General features: G+C 36.6%; 1 long non-coding RNA gene across 1 annotated transcript; it reads right to left on the bottom strand.

Moving 5' to 3' along the window:
* Positions 1-3,634: 3,634 nt before the first annotated feature.
* LOC134739819 (uncharacterized) lies at positions 3,635-9,364 on the bottom strand. The gene is made up of 2 exons (XR_010126852.1): positions 9,257-9,364; positions 3,635-3,978 (listed from the first exon to the last, which is right to left on the bottom strand). It is a non-coding gene; the product is annotated as an uncharacterized LOC134739819 (long non-coding RNA).
* Positions 9,365-12,179: the final 2,815 nt, after the last annotated feature.

Raw genomic sequence — 12,179 nt, 5'->3', positions numbered from 1 at the left:
AAACACATGAAAAAATGCTCACCATCACTGGCCATCAGAGAAATGCAAATCAAAACCACGATGAGATACCATCTCACACCACTTAAAATGTCGATCATTAAAAAGTCAGGAAACAACAGGTGCTGGAGAGGATGTGGAGAAATAGGAACACTTTTACACTGTTGGTGGGACTGTAAACTAGTTCAACCATTGCAGAAGTCAGTGTGGCGATTCCTCAGGGATCTAGAACTAGAAATACCATTTGACCCAGCCATCCCATTACTGGGTATATACTCAAAGGAGTATAAATCATGCTGCTATAAAGACACATGCACACGTATGTTTATTGTGGCACTATTCAGAATAACAAAGACTTGGAACCAAGCCAAATGTCCAACAATGATAGACTGGATTAAGAAAATGTGGCACATATACACCATGGAATACTATGCAGCCATAAAAAATGATGAGTTCACGTCCTTTGTAGGGACATGGATGAAATTGGAAATCATCATTCTCAGTAAACTATCGCAAGAACAAAAAACCAAACACCGCATATTCTCACTCATAGGTGGGAATTGAACAATGAGAACACATGGACACAGGAAGGGGAACATCACACTTCAGGGACTGTTGTGCGGTGGGGGGAGGGGGGAGGGATAGCATTGGGAGATATACCTAATGCTAGATGACGAGTTGGTGGGTGCAGTGCACCAGCATGGCACATGTATACATATGTAACTTACCTGCACGTTGCGCATATGTACCATAGAGCCTAAAGTATAATAATAATAATAATAATAATAATAATAATAATAAAAAAAAAAAGAAAATGTGGCACATATACACCATGGAATACTATGCAGCCATCAAAAATGATGAGTTCATGTCCTTTGTAGGGACATGGATGAAATTGGAAATCATCATTCTCAGTAAACTATCGCAAGAACAAAAAACCAAACACTGCATGTTCTCACTCATAGGTGTGAATTGAACAATGAGAACACATGGACACAGGAAGGGGAACATCACACTCTGGGGACTGTTGTGGGGTGGTGGGAGGGGGGAGGGATAGCATTAGGAGATATACCTAATGGTAAATGACGAGTTAATGGGTGCAGCACACCAACATGGCACATGTATACATATGTAACTAACCCGCACATTGTGCACATGTGCCCTAAAACTTAAAGTATAATAATAATAAAATAAAATAAAAAACAAACAAACAAAAAAAACAACAAAAAAAGAAAAAATATGCAACCTAGTCAATTTCACATTTTCTCATTTTCTCTCATTAAATATTTGCCAAGTTCTAAGAAGAAGGCTGTAAGATTTCACTCTGGATACTGGAAAGCAAATAGTGGTGTGATGTTAAACTTGTTTTCTGGAAAATAATCAATCAAGCAAGCAAGCTTTGTTTTGTTTTCTCTTTTGTTTTATTTCTGTTGTGTTTGGCAATTTGCCTGGTATAAGTACTCCATCATGACTGATTTCAAGATTTCAAGGTACCAAAGGTTTCACAAGTGGCTAGCAAAATTCCCAAGTATTTAAAAATGGGCTCTCTTGAGTTATAACAAACCAGCTCTAGCACATCACTGAGTCTCCCTGCCACCAACTTGTGGTATGACATTGGGCACATCAATGTGTGCCACTCATCTTATAAGGTCAACATTCTAAACTCCAAGTTTTAAAAAATTTCTTTGGGATAGAACCATTGAATCTAGCTGAATTTCACTCCACCAGCTATTTCAAATTTTGAGTCCTTGAACATGAAGCAGTATAAAACAACAACAAATTAATTTTAGAAAACTTATTTGAGCTGATGTTGTTTAAAGGCCAAAGAAAAACATTTTGTCTTTATTGAGATTTAAAAGTAGACAAACAAAATGAGGTGAAGCAGTTTTGTCTAGTAAGTAGCCCAGAGAGAACAGGCACTGGTATAACCGTGAAACCTCACATAAGCTACACAAACTTCCTGTGTTTTCATTCCCTTGTCTGTAAAATGATAATAGGGCAGATTTTATAATTTCTGTGACTATTAAATGAATTAATATAAGTGAACTCTCCATTATCAGGCTACCTCAGAGGAGATATTTGACCGCTGTGGCTGTTATTGATGATAAGAATTATTGATTCTACCTCCCACATTTCACTTTTAAACCCCTTCAAGAGGGAGAATGCCACCTGACCCCAACCTGTCAGGCTGCTGGGCTATGTGTATGGCTGCGACAGCACTGGGGTGACTTTGCCTATATAGCTGCATGTTCCATAACTCACCACACTTCACATTTAATGGCAGAGATATTGTCCTTTCCCTTTGAGAAAAATCACTTAGGTGGTTATTTTCATGACTCACAGCAGTAGGGAAACAGGGATATGGTGAGGGATCTTTGGCCATTTCAGTAACATGGATCGTTGTTTTTTCAGATGAGTAAAGAAGTGGCAATTTGATTAGAGGTGAGCTTCCCATTCTGATCTTACCATCAGGGCACGGCAAGGATCTGATCTTCACGTCCAAATTTTCTTGTCCATTTTCTGTGGTGATCCAGACCTGTGTAAAAGGATAACTAACAAATCTATAAACAGAAAAGGCATACTTTATAATTCACAATAGCCTAGATGTAGAAATGTCCTAAATGTCTATCACTGGATGAATGGATAAAGAAATTGTAGCATATACGTACAATGAAATATTATTTGCCCTTAAAAACAAAGTGAATTTGCCATTTGTGACAACACAGCTGAACCTGGAGGATGTGATGCTGAGTGAAATAAGCCAGGCAAGGGAGGACAAAAACTGCATGATCTCACTTCTGTAGAGCATCTGAAATAGTTGAAATTACAGAAGTAGAGTGTAGAATTATGGCTGCCAGGGACTGTAGGTGTGCTGGGAGGAATGAAGAGTTGTTGGCCAAAGGTTTTACAGTTTCAGTTAGACAGGATGAATGGGTTCTGGAAAGCTAATGTAGAGCAATGTGAATATATTAAACAATACGGTATTATATGCTTGAAATGTGCTAAGAGGGTAGATTTTTAGTGTTTCCCCCAACCAAAATAAAGTTGATAACTATGTGAGGTGCTAGATACGCTAATTAGCTTGATTGTGGTGATTAATTCACAATGTATACCTATATCAAAACATCAAGTGGTATACCTTAAGTATATATAATGTTTGTCAATTGTATCTCAATAAACCTGGAGGAAAAAAGACACACTTTAGTCCAAGTAAAATTAATTTGCTATCCAGTGATTCTGATTGAGAACTTGAGAATGTAATGAGTTGATGGGAAGACAATTTGTGATACTCTATAGAAGTGTTCTTTTCCCCAGCTCAGTGTGAGTTCTGCTGTAGACTCAGGCCCACATTTAGAGAATTTCTCAGATTTCTATGGGAACAAGTCAGTATATTGTTTTCCCTTTAATCTGTTGTAGCCCAAAACTTTCATAAGACATAATAGAAATAAATTACTAGAACAAAGAAATGAAAAGACATAAGGAATACAAGCCCTGCTATTCATTTGGTTTATTTTTGATTTTTTAGATTCAACACCCATAAATTCCACTGGTAAGTCATACTCAATTTTCTAAGGGTTCACTTTCAATTCTTGTGTTTATTTCCTTGCAAGCTGACCACAGAGTCCTGACATCTCAAAAATAAAGAGCCCTTCATGTCACAGACCCTCCAGAATATAAATTCTTTGAAGGACCCTGAGTGGCCAGGCTGGCAGCTCCTGCAGCTGTGAGGGATGTGCTATGGCCCCTCTCCTTCCTGGTGTCCTCCAGAGAAAAGGGGCAACTTCCCGGGGCCAAGGAGACAAAGACACTGCTGTGCAGAAGTCCAGGGGCTGATGCACCCCAGGGTGCAGATGCCTTGCTGAGGTAGCAGAGATGCCATGGATTCTTGCATCATCAAGTCGCATTTCCCCACAGTGCTCAATGCCTGCTATCTTGCTCTTCATCTCCTTCAAATTCCCGCCTTTGGAGGCATATGAATGACTGTGGGATTTGGAAAGTTGCACATGGAATCAAGGAACATTTTAAATTATTAAATAATTCATATTACTCTTAAGTATCTATCTACCTACTAAGACAGAGCATGTGAAGCACAATATTGATTTTTTACATTGGCAACCAGATGGATGAATGCTAATGTCACATTGTGAACGGTTTGATTTTTCTTAAAGTATCTAATAAGGTCTAATAGAATTTTTCAACAGAAAAAAAATCTCAGCATTTTAAGTAAAATTATTTTAATTTAATATTTAAAATTATTTATTTTTTTGTTTAACTGACAAATCATAATTGTATACAAGTATGGGGTACAACATGATGTTTTAATATATGTATTCACTGTGAAATAATTAGAACAAGTTAATTGATATATCTATCACCTCACTTATGTTTCTATTTTTTTGTGGTGAGTCATTTGAAATTTACTGTCTTGCCATTAGATCTAAGTCAGTCCATGTCAGAATTCAAATAAGAATAAAATTATTTTTCTGCATGACTTCTGGATCTTATGTAAATGAGGTTATGGGAGTAGAGAGTTGAATGTACATCACTTTCTCTCCCATAGCAAGATCTTAGTTTCAAATATGGCTCACCCAGAATACCTCACTGCAAGCCTGCCAGTCTTGGATGGAAGCTAAGGGGGCAGTTTCTTGTGAAGGGATTTGGAGGCAGAAAAGACAGCATATGGTAATATGCTTAGTGCTCATCTTCCAGTGAGGGAATGATAAAGAGATACCACTTCAAGAATAAAAACTCATATGGTAGTTCATAAATTTTTCTTCAGCCATAATAAAAGGGACTAGATTTACCATCCTGCCATAAAATTCCTACAAAACCAGCCAAATTATATAAAACAAATGGTTTTCAGATTATGGAAAATAGGCAGCTCAAAAAATGTATCCTCAAAAGAAGGTGAGTTGAGCCTCACGAGTGCCCAATTAAGTATTTGAAAAGAGCTTCCTGGCCACAGGATGGAAAGGGACAACCCAAACACAGCCAAGCATTTTTGCTGAATTAAGGAGGCAGAGATCAGAGTTTTAGGTGAATAACGATAGTAGAGTTTGTGAGTTTGTGATGTAGATTGTCTAAGCCAAGAAGGAACTGCACACACACACACACACACAGACACACACACACACACGAGAGAGAGAGAGAGAGAGGTTGAGAGGGAGACAGCAAGCACTGGAGATCAACAAGCTCACTTCTGGCTGAGTCCTGGTCTGTGAATATGTGTGAAGAAACTCCAAAAGACAGGGAAAAAACCAGCTGGGAACATGTCTAGAGTTTACACAAGACAGAATAGTTTGTGACCCCACCAGATAGAGTAGAAAAATTTCCTAATAATGTCCCATGTGTAGAGTTCTTAGAAAGGCATTTTCTCAGTAATGGGGCCAAATTAGCCCTAAACAAAAGGCTCTTCTGGATCTTCCCTAACCAAGATCAAAAGCAAAGCTCAAAAAGTTTCTAAGTAACTTCAGCTTTAAGTAAATTAATTGTGTTGCAGAGCACAGCCCCAAGATATTTAAAACAATATGAAGATATTCATCATCCAAAAATGCAAATGTATGATGTCTGATATCCAATAAAAAATTACCAGGCACAGAGGGATCAGGGCAAAAACAAAACAAAACCCATCAATCAATAGAAACAGACCAAGAAATGACATTGATGATAGCATTAGTAAACAATAACGTGAAAATAGCAAATGTAAATACACTCCAAATGTTCAAGAATGCAGAATAAACATGGATATGATGATGAAAGAAATAGAAGCTGTAAAAATATTCTAATAAAACTTTTGGAGATAAACTAGTAAATTTCTAAATAGGAAAGTTACACTGAATGGGATTAAAACATATTAGACACTGAAGAAGAAAAAAGTTTAATGGGCTTAAAGGAATAGCAATAGAAACTATCTAAAATGAAACACACAAAGAGAAAAAAAAAGCTTACAACATAAAGTAACAATGAGCTAGTGAACAAGTCACCTAAAAAATGTGTCATCAAATTCCCAGAAGGAAAGAAGTATAATAGAGAAACAAACAAAAAACTGAAGAAAGAGTAGTTGAAATTTTTCCAAATTCAGTGAAAACTATATTCCAATTCCAGAAAGCTCAGCAAACTTCAAGCAGAATAAAGAACAAAAAAATTATACTAGGCAGCATCACAATCAACTTGCTGTAAGTCAGTGATAAAGAGAATGTATTAAAGGCAGCCAGAGGAAAGAAGGCACATTATGTGTAGAGAAACACATATAAAAATGAGAATGAATATCAGAAACAATGGAGCCCACATCTTTAAAGCACTGAGAGAAAAAAGCTGTCAGGCTTATAACCTTATATCTACAAAAACTTTTTTTCCCAAAATGAAGGCAAAATAAGTATCCTTTTCTTCCCAGGCATTCAGAAACTTACAGAAGTCCCTGCCAGTCGACCAACATTACCAAAAATATTAAAGAAGTTCTTTAAGCGGGAGGAAAATGATTCCAGATGGAAATTACAATACACACAAATAAATGGAAGACATTGGAAGCTATAAATATGCTGGAGGGGGATAAAAAATACTTTTTTCTCATTTTAAAATTTCTTTAAGTGCTAATTGACATTGTACAGTAAAGAAATATAATATATTTTAAATAAAATTTGTGCCATTAGGGAGGACTGGAAGGACATGAAAGTACACTTTTGTAAAATTCTCACACTGTATATGAAACAGCACAGCATAGAAGATAGTCTGTGATAAGTTTAAGATGTACATTGTTAAGCCTAGAAAAGCATTTAAAAAGAGAGGGGAAAAAAGAGAGAGGGAAAAAAAGAGGGAGCATGCATACTAATGAGCCTATAATGGAGTTAAAATAAAATTAGAAAAGAAGTACTTGATTAACACAATAAAACTCAGGAAAGGGGGAAAACAGAAGCAAACAAGAGATGGAAAAAGGGAAAACATAGCAATTGCTAGGTTTAAACAAAACTGTATTAACAATCACATTAAATATAAATGTCCTCAACAGCCCTATTAAAAGACAAAGATTGTCAAATTGTATGCAAAAAGCAAGACTCAACTCTATGCTCTCTGTACCAGCTCACTTCAAATATAACATCTCAGATAGATTAAAAGTAAAGAGATGAAAAACATATCAAACAAACACTAATCAAAAGAATACTGTTAGCTGTGTTAATATCAGGTGGATATTAGAGAAAGGAATACCATGATAAATTTAAAATTATTTAATGATTATAAAGGGGTTGTATTAGTTTGTTTGTGCTGCTATAACAAAATATGTTAGACTGGGTGATTCATATAGAAGAGAGATTTATTTTCTCACAGTTCTAGAGGTTGGAAATCTGAAATCAAAGTTCCATCAGTCTTGGTTGTCTGGTGAGGGTGGCTTTCTTCTTCTAAGATGGCACCTTGTTGCTGCATCCTCCTGAGAGGAGAGATGCTGTGTCCTCATGTGGCAGAAGGCGCAACAGAGCCAAAAACTGCACGAAGCCTCTTTTATACAGGGCTTCATCCCATGTCTTCATAGCACATAGTAGTAAGGCTATAAGAAAGGAGCCCTCACGGCCTAATTACCTCTTAAAAGCTGCACCTTTTATTACTATTGTATTGGCAACACTTGAAATCTGGAGGAGACACATTCAAATTATAACGGGTCAATTTGTCAAGAGGAAGCAATGATCTTAAATGTTGGTGCTATTAACAACAGCGCTTTAAAGCATAGAAGCAAAACTGATTGGAACTGTAAGGAGAAATAGACGGATGTTGTTAAACAGAATATCATGCACTGATTATCAATCCCAAAAGAGGACCATAAACATGCTAATTTCTGGTAAGGACCCTGTATCTGGCAGGTCTTGCACAAACTCATCTGCTAGAGATATTGCACAAGTCCAGCTGCCATAGTATGAGTCTGGTGAGACAGAACACTCATACAAGTTATGAAAAGCAACTTTATTTCTCAAATATAGACAGCAAAGATTGACAGAATCCTGGAATCATGGCCAGCCAGACCCTAAGGCTTGGGAGAGTTGCACAGGGCAGATGGAATCTCATAAGTGCATGTCCTACTTTGAACCACAGCTGGGAGACACTGGAAGCATTCCACTCTGGGTTTTATACCCTGAGGGTAACTGGGCCACAGAGCTAAATTTTTGCAGGACATTCTGCTCTGGGTTGGACAAGGACAAAGCCCGTTGTTCTGGACAGTTTCTTCTTATCTCAGGGCACTACATTCTCAGTACATTCTACAGTTCTTGAGAACTATAAGGAGGCCAGGAGGAAGAACTGGATTGGCCAAGATCATCTGGGAACCTGTCTTACTTGAAATGTATAATTAACATCAGAAATTTTCAGATTTTTCTCTCTATAACTGATAGATCAAGAAGACAAAAGTCCAGGTGCAGTGGCTCACACCTGTAATCCCAGCACTTTGGGAGGCCGAGGAGCGTGGATCACCTGAGGTCAGGAGTTTGAGACTGGGCTGGCCAACATGGTGAAACCTCATCTCTACTAAAAATACAAAAAAAAAAAAAAAAAAAAAAAAATAGCTGGGCGTGGTGGCGGGTGCCTGTAATCCCAGCTACTCAGGAGGCTGAGGCAGGAGAATTGCTTGAACCCAGGAGGCAGAGGTTGCAGTGAGCCAAGATAGTGCCATTGCACTACAGCCTGGGCAATGGAGAGAGACTCTGTCTCAAAAAAAAAAAAAAAAAAAAAAAAAAGAGACAAAAAAATCATTAGCAAGACAGAAGACTTGGATTAAGCTATCAACCAACGTGACCTCATTGACATTTATAGAACATTTTGCCCAATGACAGTAGAATACACTACGTTCAAGTGCATATGGACATACACCAAGACGGAACACCTTCAGAGCCATAAGTAAATATAGAAAACTTCACATTATACAAATAAGTTCCCTAGCAAAGATAGAAATACTTTAGATACCAGTGCATTTAAAATGCCCAAATATTGCAAGCCAACCAAACCATCCAACCAAACAAATAAACCCATTAATACATTGTCAAAGAAGAAATCATAAGGGAAATTAGAAACTGCTAAGTTAATATGTGGATTTTCTACCAAATATTAGTCTACAGCCATACCACCCTGAACGCGCCCTATCTTGTCTACCAAATATTGGTTTAAGCTAGTACTAGTCTTTTCAACCCATCAAATAGTAGTAAAATGTCTTCTCTTTTCCTAGCCTGGCATTTAGAAAGGTATACTTGTTCACCCATTTAGATATTAACTAAGTACTTACTATGGGCAAGGTGAAGAGTGAGGAGTATCCAGAGCTGTTTCCACGCTGAATCCTTTTTTTTCCTAAGAGACAAACATCCATTTGTCCCTTGCTAGTGCTGGACAGTGGTCTATGGTTTACAAATACTAACTCATTTCACTTTATATTAACATAATTAATAGATTGGCCCATTAAATCCTCCTTCTACTTATTTTTAGTACTACTTTTTATGGTAATTACCCACTTACAGATCTGTCTCCTTCCCTGGACTGTGATATCCTGAAGGCAAAGTGGAGATGACTCATCTTCGTGCCTTCAGAATCTGGCACATATGTTTTACTTATTAAATGAATTATTGGATGCATGTGTAAAATTGTAGCTCGTATACAAGGTCCAAGGGCTGAGAATTATGATGAGTCACTCATCGTAATGAGTGGCTTTAATATTCCACGTTCTGAAAACAGTATTTTTTTATCATTATTATTATTATTGTTGCCATTATTACTATTATTAGAATATGGAAGTCCTTTCTTCTAAAATAATAAAATATACTCTCATGTTATTATTATAATTTGTGTAATTGTAACATTGAACTCACAATCCCTAAAGTGAACCGTATTTGTTTTTACTCTTACAAGTTTTTTAGCTCCAGGACATTTAATTATTTCTTTCTGAATCTGCATTTCTCAATTGATATTTATAAATCTTTGTTTCTGTGCTTGCCTGAAATTAGAAAAGTTCACAGTATGATTATCTGGTTGTTTTACAAGAGAATTAATTCTATGATACAAGTAAAGAAATACTTTAAACTGATGGCTATTCAAAGTCCTGCCCTTTATGCTGACTGCTTAAAATAGGCTTTTTATTATTTATTCAAGATAATTTACAGATATTCTAATGTGTATCAAGCCTTAGAATAGGCACTGAAAAACGAAGATCAGTAAAACACTTCTTATTTTGGGAGCAATTTCAAAATGGAATAAAATATTGATAGGTGCTAACATCTGGAATAGCTGAGTAGGGAGCTTGGACTAGCTCCTTCACAAAAAGCAGTGATACAACCGGACACGCTTGTTTAGCCTGGGGCTGCAACCATTTCCCCCCACCCTCATTCACAGTTTGTGGCATAAGTTACACCAAGTGATGGGGCATCCCATGAGGACTGGCAGCTTTGCTGCCACAGGAGGATGACTTGAAAATATCCAAGTCCCCAGGGGCATTGTCAGACAAAGATATAAATCTCAAAGGTAACCAATAAACAAAATTTTGTGGTTGCAATAATGATTAGGACATGCAGCAAACTGGCAGAACAGCAAGAAATATAGCAGGGAGTTCTGGGAAATAAGATAGTGAAAGTGGGCTTTGATAAGCAACTTTATATTCATACCATAGGTGGTATTAGGGTGACAAACATGTTGAAGACTTTACACGTGCTCTGGAAAGACAGAGAAAGTCTTAACGTCCCTGGATGAATGTGAGATCTTGCACATGCAGAAAGCAAAAGCTGGGCAGATATGTAAACTTCACAGATTTAGAATGCATTTCCCAAAGCAAATATAGATCCACCAGGAAAAAGTAGAAGTTGAACCGGTTCAATGTGTTTCAGCAAAACTTCTGACAATTAAGCTTTGCTAACTCAGGGCCCACTCCTACAAGGCTGGGCTCAAAACAACAACAACAACAATCCCTCACCCCCACCCCCACAAAAACACAGAATTTAAAAAGCACTGGGCAGATACATCAGTGACCACACAGCAGCAAAGACAGATTCTATAGATTTGGTCTGGGAAAGTCAATAAACCCGCCATAAGAACAACAAGCTTCCAGAGGGGAATGAGAATACAGGGTTGCTGCCATATGTTATTTACAATGCCCAATTTTCAAGAACAGCAACAAAATATGAGACACTCAAAGGCACAGGACACTGTGACACATCCACTGGAAAATGGATGAGCACTAGGGAGCCAGATGTTTTTATTTAGCAAATCATTTGCTATAAATATGTTCAAAGCATCAAAGAAAGTCATGTCTAATGAAGCAAAGGAAAGCATGGTGATAATTATTTATCAAAGAGACTATCAATTCAGACAAAAATTATTTTAAAAATCAAGCAGAAATTTTTAAGTTTAAATGTATAATAGTTGAAGTGAAATTGTTACTAAAGGGACTCAAGAACTGATTTGAGCTGGCAAAATAAGCAAACTTGAATATAGACAAACAAAAATTATGCAATCTGTAGAAAAGAAAGAAAAAGAAATAAAAAACAAACAACGCCTCAAAGACTTGTAGAACACCATAAAGCATGAGAAACTTTTACCAGAATATCTAAGAACCTAAACAAATTCTGAGTAGAACAAACAGAAAGGGATTTGTACTGAGATGTATTATGATCAAACCATCAAAAGCCAAAGACAAAAAAATAATCTGAACGAGCAAGGAGAAAGCAAAAGATTTTCATTCCATACAGAGGAACCTCAAAGATCAATAGCTGATTTTTTACCAAAAGCCAGGGGGTGGAAGACAGATCAGATAACATATTCAAAGGGTTAAAACAATAGCAGCAAACACTCTTGTCAACCAAAAATTCTATTTCTAGCAAAATTACTCACCAAAATTGAAGGCAAAATAAAGCTATTTCAAAGTAAACAGAGATTTAGAGAATTTAGTGATAGCTGACCTACCTTACAAGAAATAACAAGTAAATTAGTTAGAAAGGAAATGACACCACTGTTAACTTGAATCCACAAAAAGAAATAAAGAACATGGCCAAATAACTATTTGGGTAAATAGAAAAGACAGTATAAACATATTTTCTTTTCTGTTATTTTAACATATTGGAAAGACTTTTCATACAATAATGATTATAAACATATTGCTAAGTTTATAAAAGATGAATTATGAAATATGTATGTACATATAAATATGTAACAGATATAACAATGAT

Source organism: Pongo pygmaeus, chromosome 6 (assembly GCF_028885625.2).
Source record: "Pongo pygmaeus isolate AG05252 chromosome 6, NHGRI_mPonPyg2-v2.0_pri, whole genome shotgun sequence".
In the NCBI taxonomy this organism is placed as follows: Eukaryota; Metazoa; Chordata; class Mammalia; order Primates; family Hominidae; genus Pongo; species Pongo pygmaeus.
Note: the sequence above shows the minus strand (reverse complement) of the source record. Positions and strands in the feature narration are given on the sequence as shown.